Source organism: Macrotis lagotis, chromosome 1 (genome assembly GCF_037893015.1).
Source record: "Macrotis lagotis isolate mMagLag1 chromosome 1, bilby.v1.9.chrom.fasta, whole genome shotgun sequence".
Classification (NCBI taxonomy): domain Eukaryota; kingdom Metazoa; phylum Chordata; class Mammalia; order Peramelemorphia; family Peramelidae; genus Macrotis; species Macrotis lagotis.
In genome coordinates, this window is record NC_133658.1 from 705,672,677 (window position 1) to 705,687,832 (window position 15,156).

Consider the following 15,156-nt stretch of genomic DNA (forward strand, 5'->3'; position numbering starts at 1 on the left):
TATTTTCCAGTTTTCCCAGTAGTTTTTGTCAGATAGTGAGATTTTGTCCCTAAGGCTTGGATCTCTAGGGTTTTCAACCATTAGATTACTATGAACCTTTCCTTCTATGTATTATGTATCTAATGTTTTCCTGATCCTTCATTCAATTTGTTAGCCAGTTGCAGATTTTTTTTAATCCTCACTGCTTCATTATATAGTTTGAGATCTGGTATGGCTGGGCCACCTTACTTTAAATTGTTTTTCATCGATTCGCTTCATATTCCTGATCTTTTGTTCTTCCAGATAATATTTTTATTATTTTTGTTAGATCCATAAAATAATTTTTGGTAGTTTGATTGATATAATACTGAATAAGAAGATGAATTTAAATAGAGTTGCCATTTTATTATACTGGCTATGGCTACCCATGATCAATTAATGTTTCCAATTGTGCAGATCTGATTATATTTGTATGAAGTACCTTGAATTGCATTCTTATAGTTCCTAGATTTGTCTTGGAGAGTAGACTTCAAATATTTTAAATGACCTACCATTATTATAAATATAATTTTTCTATCTCTTGCTGCTAGATTTTGTGAGTAATATATATATATATATATGATATATATATATGTATAGTAATGATATGTATGGGTTTATTTTATATCCTGCAACTTTACTAAATTTGTTTATTTTTTTCCTTTTTAAAACTGTTTTCCTAGAATTTGTCAAGTATACCATCATATCATCTTCAAGGAGTGGCTGTTTTGTTTCCCCATAGCCTATTCTTATTCCTTCAATTTTTATTCCTTCTCTTATCTCTATACTAAGGATTTCTTGAGCAATATTGAAAAATAGTGGATGATAATGGACATCCTTGCTTTACCTCTTATCTTATTGGGAAGGCCTCTAACTTATCCTAATTACAAGGAATACTTGCTGTTGGTTTTAGATAGATACTAATTATTTTAAAGAAAGCTCAAATTATTCCTATGTTTTTTAGTGTTTTTAAAGGAATGGTTGTCATATTTTGTCAAAAGCTTTTTTTCTGTATGCATTATTATATGATTATTTGTTGGTTTTCTTATTGATCTAGTCAATTATAATGTTAGTTTTGCTAATATTGAATTAACTTTTCATTCCTGGTCTAAATCCCACCTGGTCATAGTGTTTGACGCTATTGCTGAAATCTCCTTGTTAATATTTGATTGAAAATTTTTGCATCAATATTTACTAGGGAAGAAAATGACTTTTACGTGGTGCTTGTCCCCCTTCCCTTTCACATTTGTAAAGATTTCTACTTATGTATACCAATTATATAAGATCAGCTTTCCCACTGTACCACACCATTTAAAAATAGTGTATACTTTTCCTTCTTCTTTACTTTATTGTTTCAAGATCATCAAAACATTACAAAAATACCCTTAATTCCTGTGTTATTTGACTCACACTATAGCACTTAAGGGAATTAGAGTTCTGAATGAATCCTTGTATCATCTTCCCCCTCATTAGAAAATAGACAGTTCATTTCTATAAAATAAACTTCTGATTATTCACTTGTTTTTATTTTTATGTTTCCTCTTGATTCCTATGTTTATATTTCAGTTTTTATTTAGCGCTGATATTTTCACTGGGAAGGTTAAGGTTTGCTTTTTTTTAGATTTGAAGCAGTAACATATCTTTATATTTTTATTTTTATTTTTTAGATTTTTTCAAGGCAATGGGGTTAAGTGACTTGCCCAAGGCCACACAGCTAGGTAATTATTAAGTGTCTGAGGTCGGATTTGAACTCAGGTACTCCTGACTCCAGGGCCGGTGCTCTATCCACTGTGCCACCTAGTCGCCCCTATATCTTTATTTTTAAATTTAATTAAATTTAATTTTTTTTAGATTTTTGCAAGATAATGGGGTTAAGTGGCTTGCTCAAGGCACACAGCTAGGTCTTAAGTGTCTGAGGCCAGATTTGAACTCAGATACTCATGACTCCAGGGCTCGTGCTCTATCCACAGCACCACCTAGCACCCTATTTTTTAATTTTAGAAAGGGTTTATTTATTTTGAATTTTACAATTTTTCCCCCAATCTTGCTTCCCTCCCCACCCCCACAGAATTCAGTTTGTTAATCTTTACATCATTCCCATAGTATGCATTGATCTAAGTTGAATGTGAAGATAAATCATATCCTTAAGGAAAAAAAAATATAATATGAGATATTACAGAATTATGTAATAAAACAACATTTTTTAAAAAAATTAAAGGAAATAGTCTTTGTTCAAATGCCACAATTCTTTCTCAGGATACAGATAGCATTCTCCATCACAGATATCCCCAAATTGTGCCCAATTGTTGACTTGTTGGTATGAGCAAGTCCATTAAGGTTGATCATCACCCCTATATAACTGTTAAGGTGCACAATATTCTTCTGGTTCTGCTCATCTTTCTCAGCATCAGTTTATGCAAATCCTTCCAGGTTTCCCTGAATTCCCATCCCTGCTGGTTTCTAATAGAACAATAGTGTTCCATGACATACATACATACATACACACACACACACACACACATATATATATATATACATATATGCATATATATCACAGTTTGTTAAGCCATTTCCCAGCTGATGGACATTACCTCAGTTTCCATTTCTTTGCTACCACAGAGCTGCTTTGAACAAAAATGATGCTTTTTACCCTTTTTTGTCCTTTTTCATAATCTCTTCAGGGTATATACACAGTAGTGGTATTGCTGGGTCAAAGGATATGCACATTTTTGTTGCCTTTTGGGCGTAATTCCAAATTGCTCTCCAGAAAGTTTGGATGAGTTCATAGCTCCACCAACAATGTATTAGTATCCCAGATTTCCCACATCCCTTCAACATTGATCATTGTCCTTTCTGGTCATATTGGCTAGTCTGAGAGGTGTGAGGTGGTACCTCAGAGATGCTTTAATTTGTATTTCTCTAATAATTTTTCATATGACTATGGATCGCTTTGATTTCCTCTTCAGTAAATTGCCTTTGCACATCCTTTGACCATTTGTCAATTGGGGAATGACTTTTTTTTTTATTTGACTCGGTTCTCTGTATATTTTAGAAATGAGTCCTTTGTCAGAAACACTAGTTGTAAAAATTGTTCCCCAATTTACTACATTTCTTTTGATCTTGGTTACAGTGGCTTTGTCTGTGTAAAACCTTTTTAATTTAATGTAATTAAAACTATGTAGTTTATTTTTAATGGTGTTCTCCATTTCTTCTTCTTTGGTCATAAATTGCTTTCCTTTTCATAGATCTGACAGGTAAGCTATTTCTTGTTTTCCTAGTTTGCTTATAATATTGTTTCTTCCATACTAACTTCCAGTTTTCCCCAATAGTTTTTTTTTTATCAAAGAGAGTTTTTATCCCAATAGCTGGACTCTTTAGGTTTATAAAACAGCAAATTATTATAAGCATTTCCTGCTATTGCACCTAGTCTACTCCACTGATCCACCACTCTATTTCTTAGCTAATACCAGCCCATTTTGATGACTGGTGCTTTATAATATAATTTTAGATCTGGTAGGGCTAAGCCACCTTCTTTTGCACTTTTTTTTCATCAAATCCCTGGAGATTCTTGAGTTTTTATTTCTCCATATGAATTTACTTCCAATTTTCTCTGATCGTTAAAGTAATATTTTGGAATTTTGATTGGTAGGGCACTAAAAAAGTCGTTTAATTTTGGTAGAATTGTCATTTTTATTATATTTGTTTGGTCTGTCCATGAGCATTTTATGTTTACCTAGTTATTTAAGTCTGATTCTATTTGTGTGAGAAGTGTTTTGCAATTGTTTTAAAAAAATTTCTGAGTCTGCCTTGACAGATAGACTCCCAGGTATTTTTTATTGTCTGAAGTTACTTTGAATGGGATGTCTCTTTTTAGCTCTTTCTCCTGCATCTTGCTAGTCATAGATACATAAATGTTGAGGATTTATGAGAGAATATTTTATATCCCGAGACTTTGCTAAAGCTGCTAATTATTTCTAGTAGTTTTTAAGATGATTTTTTAGGATTCTCTAAGTATACCATCATGTATTCTGAAAAGAGTGAGAGTTTTGTCTCTTCCTTCCTACTCTAATTCCTTCCATTTATTTTTCTTCTCTTGTTTCTAATATGATATTGAATAGTAGTGGTGACAGTGGGCATCCCTTTTTCACCCCTGATCTTATTGGGAACACCTCTAGCCTATCCCCATTGCATATAATGCTTGTTGATGGTTTCAGATAGATATTGTTTTTTATTCTAAGGAACAATCCATTCACTCCTACACTCTCTAGTGTTTTTAATAGGAGTGGGCGCTGTATTTTGTCAAAAGCTTTTTCAGCATCTATTGAAATAATCTTATTATTTCTGATAGCTTTGTTATTGGTATAATTAATTACACTGACAGTTTTCCTAATATTGAATCAATCCTGCATTCCTGGGATAAATCCTACATGGTCCTAATGTAATCCCAGTGATAACTTGTTGTAGTCATTTTGCTAAGATTTTGTTCAAGATATTTGCATCTATATTCATCAGGGAGATAGGTCTATAGTTTTCTTCCTCTGATCTAACTCTTTCTGGTTTAGGTATCAGCACCATATTGGTTTCATAGAAAGAGTTAGGCAGAGTTCCATTTTCACCTATTTTTCCAAAGACTTTCTGTAGAATTGGAACTAGTTGTTTCTTAAATGTTTGATAGAATTCTCTTGTGAATCCATCTGGCCCTGGAGATTTTTTTATTTTTTTAAATTTATTTTTATTAAAGATAATATTTGAGTTTTACAATTCCCCCCCAATCTTGCTTCCCTCCCCCACCCCCACCCCACAGATAGCACTCCATCAGTCTTTACTTTGTTTCCATATTTTACCTTGATCCAATTTGGGTGTGATGAGAGAGAAATCATATCCTTAAAGAGAACAGAATTCTCAGAGGTAACAAGATCAGACAATAAGATATCTGTTTTTTTCCCCCAAATTAAAGGGAATAGTCCTTGTACTTTGTTCAAATGCCACATCTCCTTATCTGGATCCAGATGGTACTCTCCTTTGCAGACAGCCCAAAATTGTTCTCAATTGTTGCACTGATGGAATGAGCAAGTCCTTCAAGGTTGAACATCACTCCCATGTTGCTGTTAGGGTGTACAGTGTTTTTCTGGTTCTACTCATCTCACTCAGCATCAGCTCATGCAAATCCCTCCAAGCTTGCCTGAAATCCCATCCCTCCTGGTTTCTAATAAAACAATAGTGTTCCATGACATACATAGACCACAGTTTGCTAAGCCGTTCCCCAAATGAAGGACATTTACTTGATTTCCAATTCTTTGCCACCACAAACAGGGCTGCTATAAATATTTTTGTACAAGTAATGTTTTTACCCTTTTTCTTCATCTCTTAAGGGTATAGACCCAGTAGTGGTATTGCTGGGTCAAAGGGTATGCACATTTTTGTTGCCCTTTGGGCATAGTTCCAAATAGCTCTCCAGAAGGGTTGAATGAGTTCACAGCAGTAGTGTCCCAGATTTCTCACAACTTTTTCAACAATGATCATTATCCTTCCTGGTCATATTGGCCAATCTGAGAGGTGTGAGGTGGTACCTCAGAGAAGCTTTAATTTGCATTTCTCTAATAATTAATGATTTAGAGCACTTTTTCATATGGCTATGGATTGCTTTGATTTCCTCATCTGTAAATTGCCTTTGCATATCCTTTGACCATTTATCAATTGGGGAATGGCTTTTTATTTTAAAAATATGACTCAGTTCTCTGTATATTTTAGAAATGAGTCCTTTGTCAGAATCATTAGTTGAAAAGATTGTTTCCCAGTTTACTACATTTCTTTTGATCTTGGTTAGATTGGTTTTATCTGTGCAAAAGCTTTATAATTTAATGTAATCAAAATCATCTAATTGGTTTTTGGTGATGTTCTCCAACTCTTCCTTAGTCATAAACTGCTCTCCTTTCCATAGATCTGACAGGTAGACTAGTCCTTGATCTTCTAATTTGCTTATAGTATTGTTTTTTATGTCTATGTCCTGTAACCATTTGGATCTTATCTTGGTAAAGGGTATGAGGTATTGGTCTAATCTAAGCTTCTTCCATACTAACTTCCAATTATCCCAGCAATTTTTATCAAAGAGTGAGTTTTTATCCCAATGGCTGGACTCTTTCGGTTTATCAAACAGCAGATTACTATAATCATCTCCCGCTTTTGCACCTAGTCTATTCCACTGGTCCACCATTCTATTTCTTAGCCAATACCAAATGGTTTTGATGACTGATGCTTTACAATATAATTTTAGATCTGATAGGGCTAAGCCACCTTCTTTTGCACTTTTATTCATTAAGCTCCTGGCAATTCTTGACTTTTTTATTTCTCCATATAAATTTACTTACAGTTTTTTCTAACTTGTTAAAGTAATTTTTTGGAATTTTGATTGGTAGGGTACTAAACAGATAGTTTGGTTTTGGTAGAATTGTCATTTTTATTATATTAGCTCTACCTATCCATGAGCAGTTGATATTTGCCCAGTTATTTAAATTTGATTTAATTTGTGTGAGAAGTGTTTTACAATTGTTTTCAAAAAGATTCTGAGTTTGTCTTGGCAAATAGACTCCCAAATATTTTATATTGTCTGAGGTTACTTTGAATGGGGTTTTTCTTTCTAGCTCTTCCTGCTGTTTCTTGCTATATATATATATATATATATATATATATATATGTATATATGATTTGAGGATTTATGAGGGTTTATTTTATAACCTGCGACTTTGCTAAAATTGCTAACTGTTTCCAGTAGTTTTTTGGAGAATTTCTTGGGATTCTCTAGGTAGACCATCATGTCATCTGCAAAGAGTGAGAGTTTTGTCTCTTCCTTCCCAATTCTAATTCCTTCAATTTCTTTTTCTTCTCTAATTGCTGATGCTAACATTGGTAATACAATATTGAATAGTAGTGGTGATTATGGGCACCCTTGTTTCACCCCTGATCTTATTGGGAATGCCTCTAGCCTCTCCCCATTGAATATAATGCTTGCTGGTTTCAAATAGATACTGCTAATTATTTTAAGGAACAGTCCATTTATTCCTACACTCTCTAGTGTTTTTAATAGGAATGGATGCTGTATTTTGTCAAAAGCTTTTTCAGCATCTATTGATATGATCATATGGTTTCTGATAGGTTTGTTGTTGATATAATTGAGTATATTAACAGTTTTCCTAATATTGAACCAACCCTGAATTCCTGGAATAAATCCTACTTGATCATGATGTATTATCCTAGTGATGACTTGTAATCATTTTGCTAAGATTTTATTTAGCATTTTTGCATCTATATTCATCAGGGAAATAGGTCTATAATTTTCTTTCTCTGTTTTAACTCTTCCTGGTTTAGGTAACAGTACCATATGGGTTTCCATAGAAAGAGTTAGGCAGAGTTCCATCTTTCCCTATTTTTCCAAAGAGTTTATATAGGATTGGAACCAATTTTTCCTTAAATGTTTGGTAGAATTCACTTGTGAATCCATCAGGCCCTGGAGATTTTTTTTTAGAGAGTTCAGTAATGGCTTGTTGAATTTCTTTTTCTGAAATAGGGTTGTTTAGGTATTTAATCTCTTCTTCATTTAACCTGGGCAACTTATATTTTTGTAAATATTCATCCATTTCACTTAGATTATCAAATTTATTGGCATAGAGTTGGGCAAAATAATTTCATATTATTACTTTAATTTCCTCCTCATTGGTGGTGAGTTCACCTTTTTCATTTGTGATACTAGCAATTTGGTTTTCTTCTTTTTTTTAATCAAATTGACCAGAGTTTTATCAATTTTATTGGTTTTTTCATAATACCAACTTTTGGTTTTATTTATTAATTCAATAGTTTTATTGCTTTCAATTTTATTAATTTCTCTTTTAATTTTTAGAATTTCTAATTTGGTATTTAATTGGGGATTTTTGATTTGTTTTTTTCTCTAATTTTTTAGTAGCATGTTTAGTTCATTGATTTCCTCTTTCTCCAATTTATTCATATAATCATTTAGAGCTTTAATATATCCCCTGAGAGTCTCTTTGAATGAATCCCATAGGTTTTGGTATGTTGTTTCATTATTATCATTATCTGGGATAAAATGGTTAATTCTTTCTATAATTTGTTTTTTGGTCCACTCACTTTTTAAAATGAGGTTATTCAGTTTCCAGTTTGTTCTGGGTCTATATCTCCTTGGCCCAGTATTGCATATGACTTCTATTGCATTGTGATCTGAGAAAGATATATTTACTATTTCTGCCTTTCTGCAGTTGATCATTAGGTTTTTATGTCCTAGTACATGGTCAATTTTTGTGTAAGTTCCATGTACTGCAGAGAAAAAGGTATATTCCTTTCTATCCCCATTCAGTTTCCTCCATAAGTCTACCATATCTAATTTTTCTAACAATCTATTTACCTCCCTAATTTCTTTCTTGTTTGTTTTATGATTCGATTTATCTAGATCTGATAGTTGGAGGTTGAGGTCTCCCACTAGTAGAGTTTTGCTTTCTATGTCTTCCTGTAGTTCTTTCAGGTTCTCCTCTAAGAATTTGGGTGCTGTCCCACTGGGTGCATATATATATTCAATATTGAAATGACTTTATTGTCTATGGTACCTTTTAGGAGGATAAAGTTTCCTTCCTTATCTCTTTTAACGCTATCTATTTTTGCTGCTGCTTTGCCTGAGATAAGGCTTGCTACCCCTGCTTTTTTTTTACTTCAGCTGAAGCAAAATATATTTTGCTCCAACCTTTTACCTTTACATGTATCTCTCTGCTTTAAATGGGTTTCTTGTAAGCAGCATATTGTAGGATTCTGGTTTTTAATCCACTCTGCTATTTGCTTATGTTTTAAGGGAGAGTTCATCCCATTCACTTTCAAGGTTATGATTACTAATTGTTTATTGCCCTCCGTGCTATCTTCCCTCTGCTTGTATTTCCCCCTTTCCCCCCTTTTATCCATATTCCCCAGTCTTTTTTTTCTGAAAACCACCCCCTTCAGTGTGTTTGCCCTCCTATATCACACCCTCCCCTTTCTTTCCCCTTTCCCTTTTTCCCTTTTCCCTTCCCTTCCTTTGTTATTTCCCCTCATTTCTCCCACTCCCTTTCCCTTTTCTCCATCCTCCCCTCCCTTTTTCCCCTTTTGATACTTGAAAGATTAGATGTTTTATAAGTTAACTGAGTATGTGTAGGTTGACTTTAAGCCAAGTCTGATGAGAAGAAGATTCAGGTGTTTCTCCTCTGCTCCCTTCTTCCCCACTATTAGCATAGGTTTTTTGTACCTCTTAGTGTAATGAGATTTACTCCATTCAATCCCCTCCCTCCTCCCGTCTCTTTCCTGTCCCCCTTTTTAGGGAGGTAGTGTTTTCTTTTAGATCATTCTATCTAAGTCATAGAAAATTCTGAGTGTCTGTCCCTTCTAGTTCTGTATATTCTATCAAATAGAGTCAAAATTCCTGTGAGTTATTAGTCTTTCTCCCAAGTGGGGTTAAAGCCAGTTACATCCCATTAGATAGTAGTCTCATGGATAGGTCATGAATGTCCATCGTTTCTGGCTAGGCATATTCTCTCTGTTAGAATTACATTTCTCAAGGTTTATGAGAATCTTTTTTTTTTTTACCCCCATGCTGGGATATAGCCAGTTTCAACTTACTGGATTGCATTTTTTTTCTTTTACCCCCCCCCCCTTTTCTACCTTTTCATGTTTCTCTTGAACCTCCTGTTTGATGTCCGAATTTTCTGTTTAGCTCTGGTCTTTTCATCAGAAATTTCTGGAATTCTTCCATTTTGTTAAATGTCCATCTTTTTTCCCTGGAAGAGAAGGCTCAGCTTTGCAGGAAAGTAGATTCTTGGCTGCATTCCAAGCTCCTGTGCTCTTTGAAATAACTCGTTCCAGGACCTTCGATCTCTTAAAGTTGATGCAGCCAGGTCCTGTGTGATCCTTACTGTGGCTCCTTGATATTTACATTGTTTCTTTCTTGCTGCTTGCAGGATTTTCTCTTTTATCTGATAGTTCTGGAGTTTGGCCACAACATTCCTTGGTGTTTTCATTTTAGGATCTTTTTCTGGTGGGGATCGATGTACTCTTTCAATAACTACTTTGCCCTCCGATTCCATGATTTCAGGGCAGTTTTCCATCACTAGATCCTGTAATATTAAGTCCAGGCTTTTTTTCTCTTCAATGTTTTTAGGAAGTCCTATAATTTTAAGGTTGCCCCTCCTTGATCTATTCTCAAGGTCAGTGGTTTTGTTGATGAGGTATTTTACATTTGCTTCTATTTTTTTCTATTTTTTTATTTTGTTTAACTGACTCTTGCTGTCTCATGGAGCCCTTAGTTTCTGTAGACTCCATTATTTTTTGGGGGGAGGAGTTTTCTTCATTAACCTTTTGTAACTCCTTTTCCAATTGGTCAGTTCTATTTTTGAAAGAGCTTTCCATTTGACCAATTGAGGTTTTGAGAGAATTAATTTCTTTTTGCATTTGCTCTTTTGAGGATCTGAGAGAATTATTCTCATTTTGTAATTGTCCAATTGATGATCTGAGAGATTTATTCTCTTTTTGTGTTTGTCCAATTGTACTTTCTAAGCTTTTGTTTTCTTGTTGCAAGGTATTGTCTCTCCCAAACTTTTAAGCTCCTTCCTTATTTCTTCAAGGAAGTCTTCCTGTGCTGGAGACCAGATTGTATTCTCCTCAGAGGTTCCAGTTCTCTCTGAGTTGGAGTCTTTCCCTTCCAGGAATTTTTCTATGGATCCACCTTTCTGCTGACCCTTCTTCATTATGCTAAGACCTTGAGTTGGGGGGGGGGGGGCTGGTTCACCTGGGCTTGGGATTGCTAAAGGCTTTATTGGGTGCAGTTTCTCTGGCTGTCCAGTAGGAGGTGCTGGTTGCCCTCTCTGAAGTGTCTGTGACCTTGGTTGAGAGGCCTTCTCCCTTTGCAGGAAGGAAGGGAGGAGTTGGAGCTATTGAATTCTTTTGCCTTCAATCAATGGTGGGCTTTACCCTGGCCTGAGGTCATTCCTCAGCTGGGCTGGTTCTTCTGCTCACACACCTGGGCCTGAGGCAGAAGTAGTTTGTATTTGTTTGTTTAGGAAGAGGCCTCTTGTAATGGAGGTGTGGACTCAGAGTTTCTCAGACCCAAAGAGCCTAGGGATGATGTCCACAGCTCTCCTTCATCAGAACTATTCCGCCAGCCTGGTCCCCAAGCTCCAGGGGTCAGCACCAACACCAGCACCTCTGCTTCCCTGCCGAACCAAGCCCCTTTGGTCCAGCCCCATCACTGATCCAGCAGGTCTGGCTCTCCAGCCCTCAGACTCCCCGTTCCAATTCAGCTGTTAATCTGGCTGATCCTGGGCTGATCCTCCCTCTGAGCTCAGACTCACCTGCCCGAATTCAGCCAAAGCTGCTGTGGGAGACAAATCCTGAGGTAGATGTTCTTTCTCCTGGCTTTTCTTTCTGGGTTTTGTGGGTCAGATTTCTTTTAAGAGGTTTGTTTCATGTGATAGATGGGGAAGAGATCAGGAGACTTTAGAACTGTGCCTGTCTTTTCTCCGCCATCTTGGCCCCTGGAGATTTTTTCTTAAGGAGTTCAATAATTGATTGTTGAATTTCTTTTTCTGAGATAGGTTTATTTAGGTATTTAATTTCCTCCTCATTTAAACTGGGCAACTTATATTTTTGTAAATATTCATCCATTTCATTTAGATCATCAAATATATTGACATAGAGTTGGACAAAATAATTCCAAATTATTACTTTAATTTCCTCCTCATTGGTGGTGAGTTCACTTTTTTTTTTGTGATACTAGCAATTTGGTTTTTTCTTTTTTTAAATCAATTTGATGAGAGATTTTATAAATTTTATTTTTTTCATAAAATCATCTCTTGGTTTTGTTAATTCAATAATTTTCTTGCTTTCATTTTTATTAATTTATCCTTTAATTTATAGAATTTAGAATTTGATATTTAACTGGGAGTTGTAATTTGTTCTTTCTCTATTTTTTTAGTTGTATATTTAGTTCGTTGAATTCTTCTTTCTCCAATTAATTCATAGAAGTATTTAAAGATATAATATATCCCTTGACATGCACCTTCAGTGTATCCTATAGGTTTTGCTATGTTGTTTCATTATTGTCATTATCTAGGAGAAAATAATTAATTTTTCTATAATTTATTATTTGATCCACTCATTCTTTTTTTTTTATTTTTTGCAAGGCAAATGGGGTTAAGTGGCTTGGCCAAGGCCACACAGCTAGGTAATTATTAGGTGACTGAGGCTGGATGTGAACTCAGTTACTCCTGACTCCAGGGCCAGTGTTCTATCCTCTGTGCTACCTAGCCACATCCACTCATTCTTTAAAATGGAGTTATTCAGTTTCCAATTAGTTTTGGTTCTATATCTCCCTGGCCCAATATTCCATTTGATTTTTATTGCAATATGATCTAAGAAAGATGTATTTCATTATTTCTGCCTTTCTACAACTGATTTTATGCACTAGTATAGAGTCAATTTTTGTATATGTGCCATGTACTGTACATCCAATTTCCTCCATAAGTCTATTATGTCTAGGTTTTCTAATAATCTATTTACCTCCTTAACTTCCTTCTTGCTTATTTTATGGTTTGATTTATTTAAATCTGAGAGTGGGAGGTTGAGGTCTCCCACTAGTAGAGTTTTGCTGTCTATGTATTTCTGTTACTCCTTCAACTTCTCCTCTAAGTATTTGGGTGCTATACTATTGGGTGCATACATATTTAGTATTGAAATTACTTTATTGTCTATGGTACCTTTTAGGAGGATATAATTTCCTTCCTTATCTCCTTTAATAATACCTATTTTTGCAGCTGCTTTGTATGAGATAAGGATTGTTACCCCTGCTTTTTTCACTTCAGCTGAAACAAAATATATTTTGTTCCATCCTTTTATTTTTATATGTATCTCTCTGCTTCAGATGAGATTCTTGTATGCAGCATATTGTAGCATTCTGGTTTTTAATCCACTCTGCTATTTCCTTTTGCTTTAAAGGAGAGTTCATCCTATTCACATTCAAAGTTATGCTTACTAACCCTTTGTTGCTTTCCATGTTATCTTCCCTCTGTTTGTATGTTTTCCCCCTTTTCCCCTTTTTTCTGCATTCCCTCAGTGTTTTGTTTCTGAAAATCACTGCCTTCAGTGTGTCTGCCCATGTATATCCAACCCCCTCCCCTTTTTTTCCTTTCCCTTTGACCCTTCTTCCTTCCCTTCCTTCTGGTGATTCCCCTTTCTTCCCCCCCTCCCCTTTTCCCCTTTTAACGCTTTAAAGGTAAGATAATTTTTTTAACTTAATTGAGTATGCGTATGTTAACTTTAAGCCAATCTGATGAGAGTAGGATTCAGGCAGTTCTCACCTCCCCCCTTCTTCCCCTCTATTGCAACAAGTCCTTTGTACCTTTTTTTATTTTTTATTATTTTGAATTCTGTAACTTTTCCCCCAATCTTACTTCCTCTCACCCCCCATAGATGTCAGTCCTAGTCTTTATAATGTTTCCATGGTATACATTAATCCAAGTTGAATGTAATGAAAGAGAAATCATATCCTAAAGGTAATAATCTTTTTGACTCTGTTCAAACTCCACAATTCTGTATACTAAAACATTCTTGCTTAAGAGCAAACATAATACCCCTTCCCCCACAAAAATATAGAGCCTCATGAGAAATACAGTAAAAGAAAGAGATAAAAATTGTGTTTCAGTCTGTGTTCTGATACCAACAACTCTGGTTTGGGTGGATTGCATTCTTCCACATAAGTCTGTCACAGAAACCACCTTCATACTTTTCCACAGTTGCCACCACTGATTATAACCTCCTCTATCCATTCCTCTCCACTACCATATACTATTCTCTCTCTACCTTCACCCCATTCCTCTTCCAAAATGTGCTGTAGGGTAGCCGAGTGACAAATCAGACAAAGCACAAGCCCTGTGGCCAAGAGGTCCTCCAAGCCCACATACCACCTCAGAGACTCAGTAAGCACCTGGCCCCAGCAGCTTAGTCAAGGAGATCCAAAAAATGCTGAAGAAAATAACATGTTAAAAACCAGCTTAGGTCACATGGATAAAACAGTTCAAAAAGTTATTGAGGAGAAGAATACTTTAAAAAGCAGAATTGGCAAGATGGAAAAGTAGATAAGAAAGCTCTCTGAGGAAAACAAATCTTTCAGATGTAGAATGGAGCTAAAGGAGGCTGATGACTTTATAAGAAATCAAGACACAATACTTCAACACCAAAAGAATGAAAAATTAAAAGAAAATGTACCTCTTAATGTAATGAGATTTATCCTATTCAGTCTCCTCCATCTTCCCATCTTTTTACTGTTACCCCTTTTTAAGGAGGTATTGTTTTTAAATCAATCCATCTGAGTCACAGAAAGGTCATGAGTGTCTATCACTTCTGGGTATTCTCTCTACTAGAATTACAATTACTGAGAATTATTAGAGTCTTTTTCCCAGGTAAGGATATATCCAGTTTCCTCTTATTGGGTAACAGTTTCTCAAATAAGTCATACATACATACATACCATCTCTTCTGGCTAATTAAATTCTCTCTAATAGAGTTATAGTTCTCAAGAATTGTGAAGGTCTTTCTTCCAGTGGGGATATTGCCAGTTTCATCTTATTTGATAACAGTTTTTCCCCTCCCCCTCCTTTTTAAAATTTTTACCTTTTCAAGCTCTGGTCTTTTCATCATGAAAAGTTGGAAGTCTCCTATTTCATTAAATGTCTATCTTTTGCTCTGGAGGATAAGGCTCAGTTTAGCCAGATAATGGATTCTTGCCTGCATTCCAAGCTCCATTGCTTTTCAGAATATTACATTCCAGGCCCTTTGATCCCTTAATTTTGATGCTACCAGGTTCTATGTAATCCTTCCAGTGGCTCCTTGGTATTTCAATTGTTTCTTTCTGGCTGCTTGCAGGATTTTCTCTTTTATCTGCCTGATAGTTCTAGAATTTGCCCACAATATTCCTTGGAATTTTCATTTTGGAGGGAATAGTTATATTCTATTCTGAAAGGAATAGATGTATTCTTTCAATAGCTATTTTGCCCTGATGATGTCAGGGCAATTTTCTATCACTAAGGCCTGTAATATTAAGTCCAGGCTTCTTTTTTT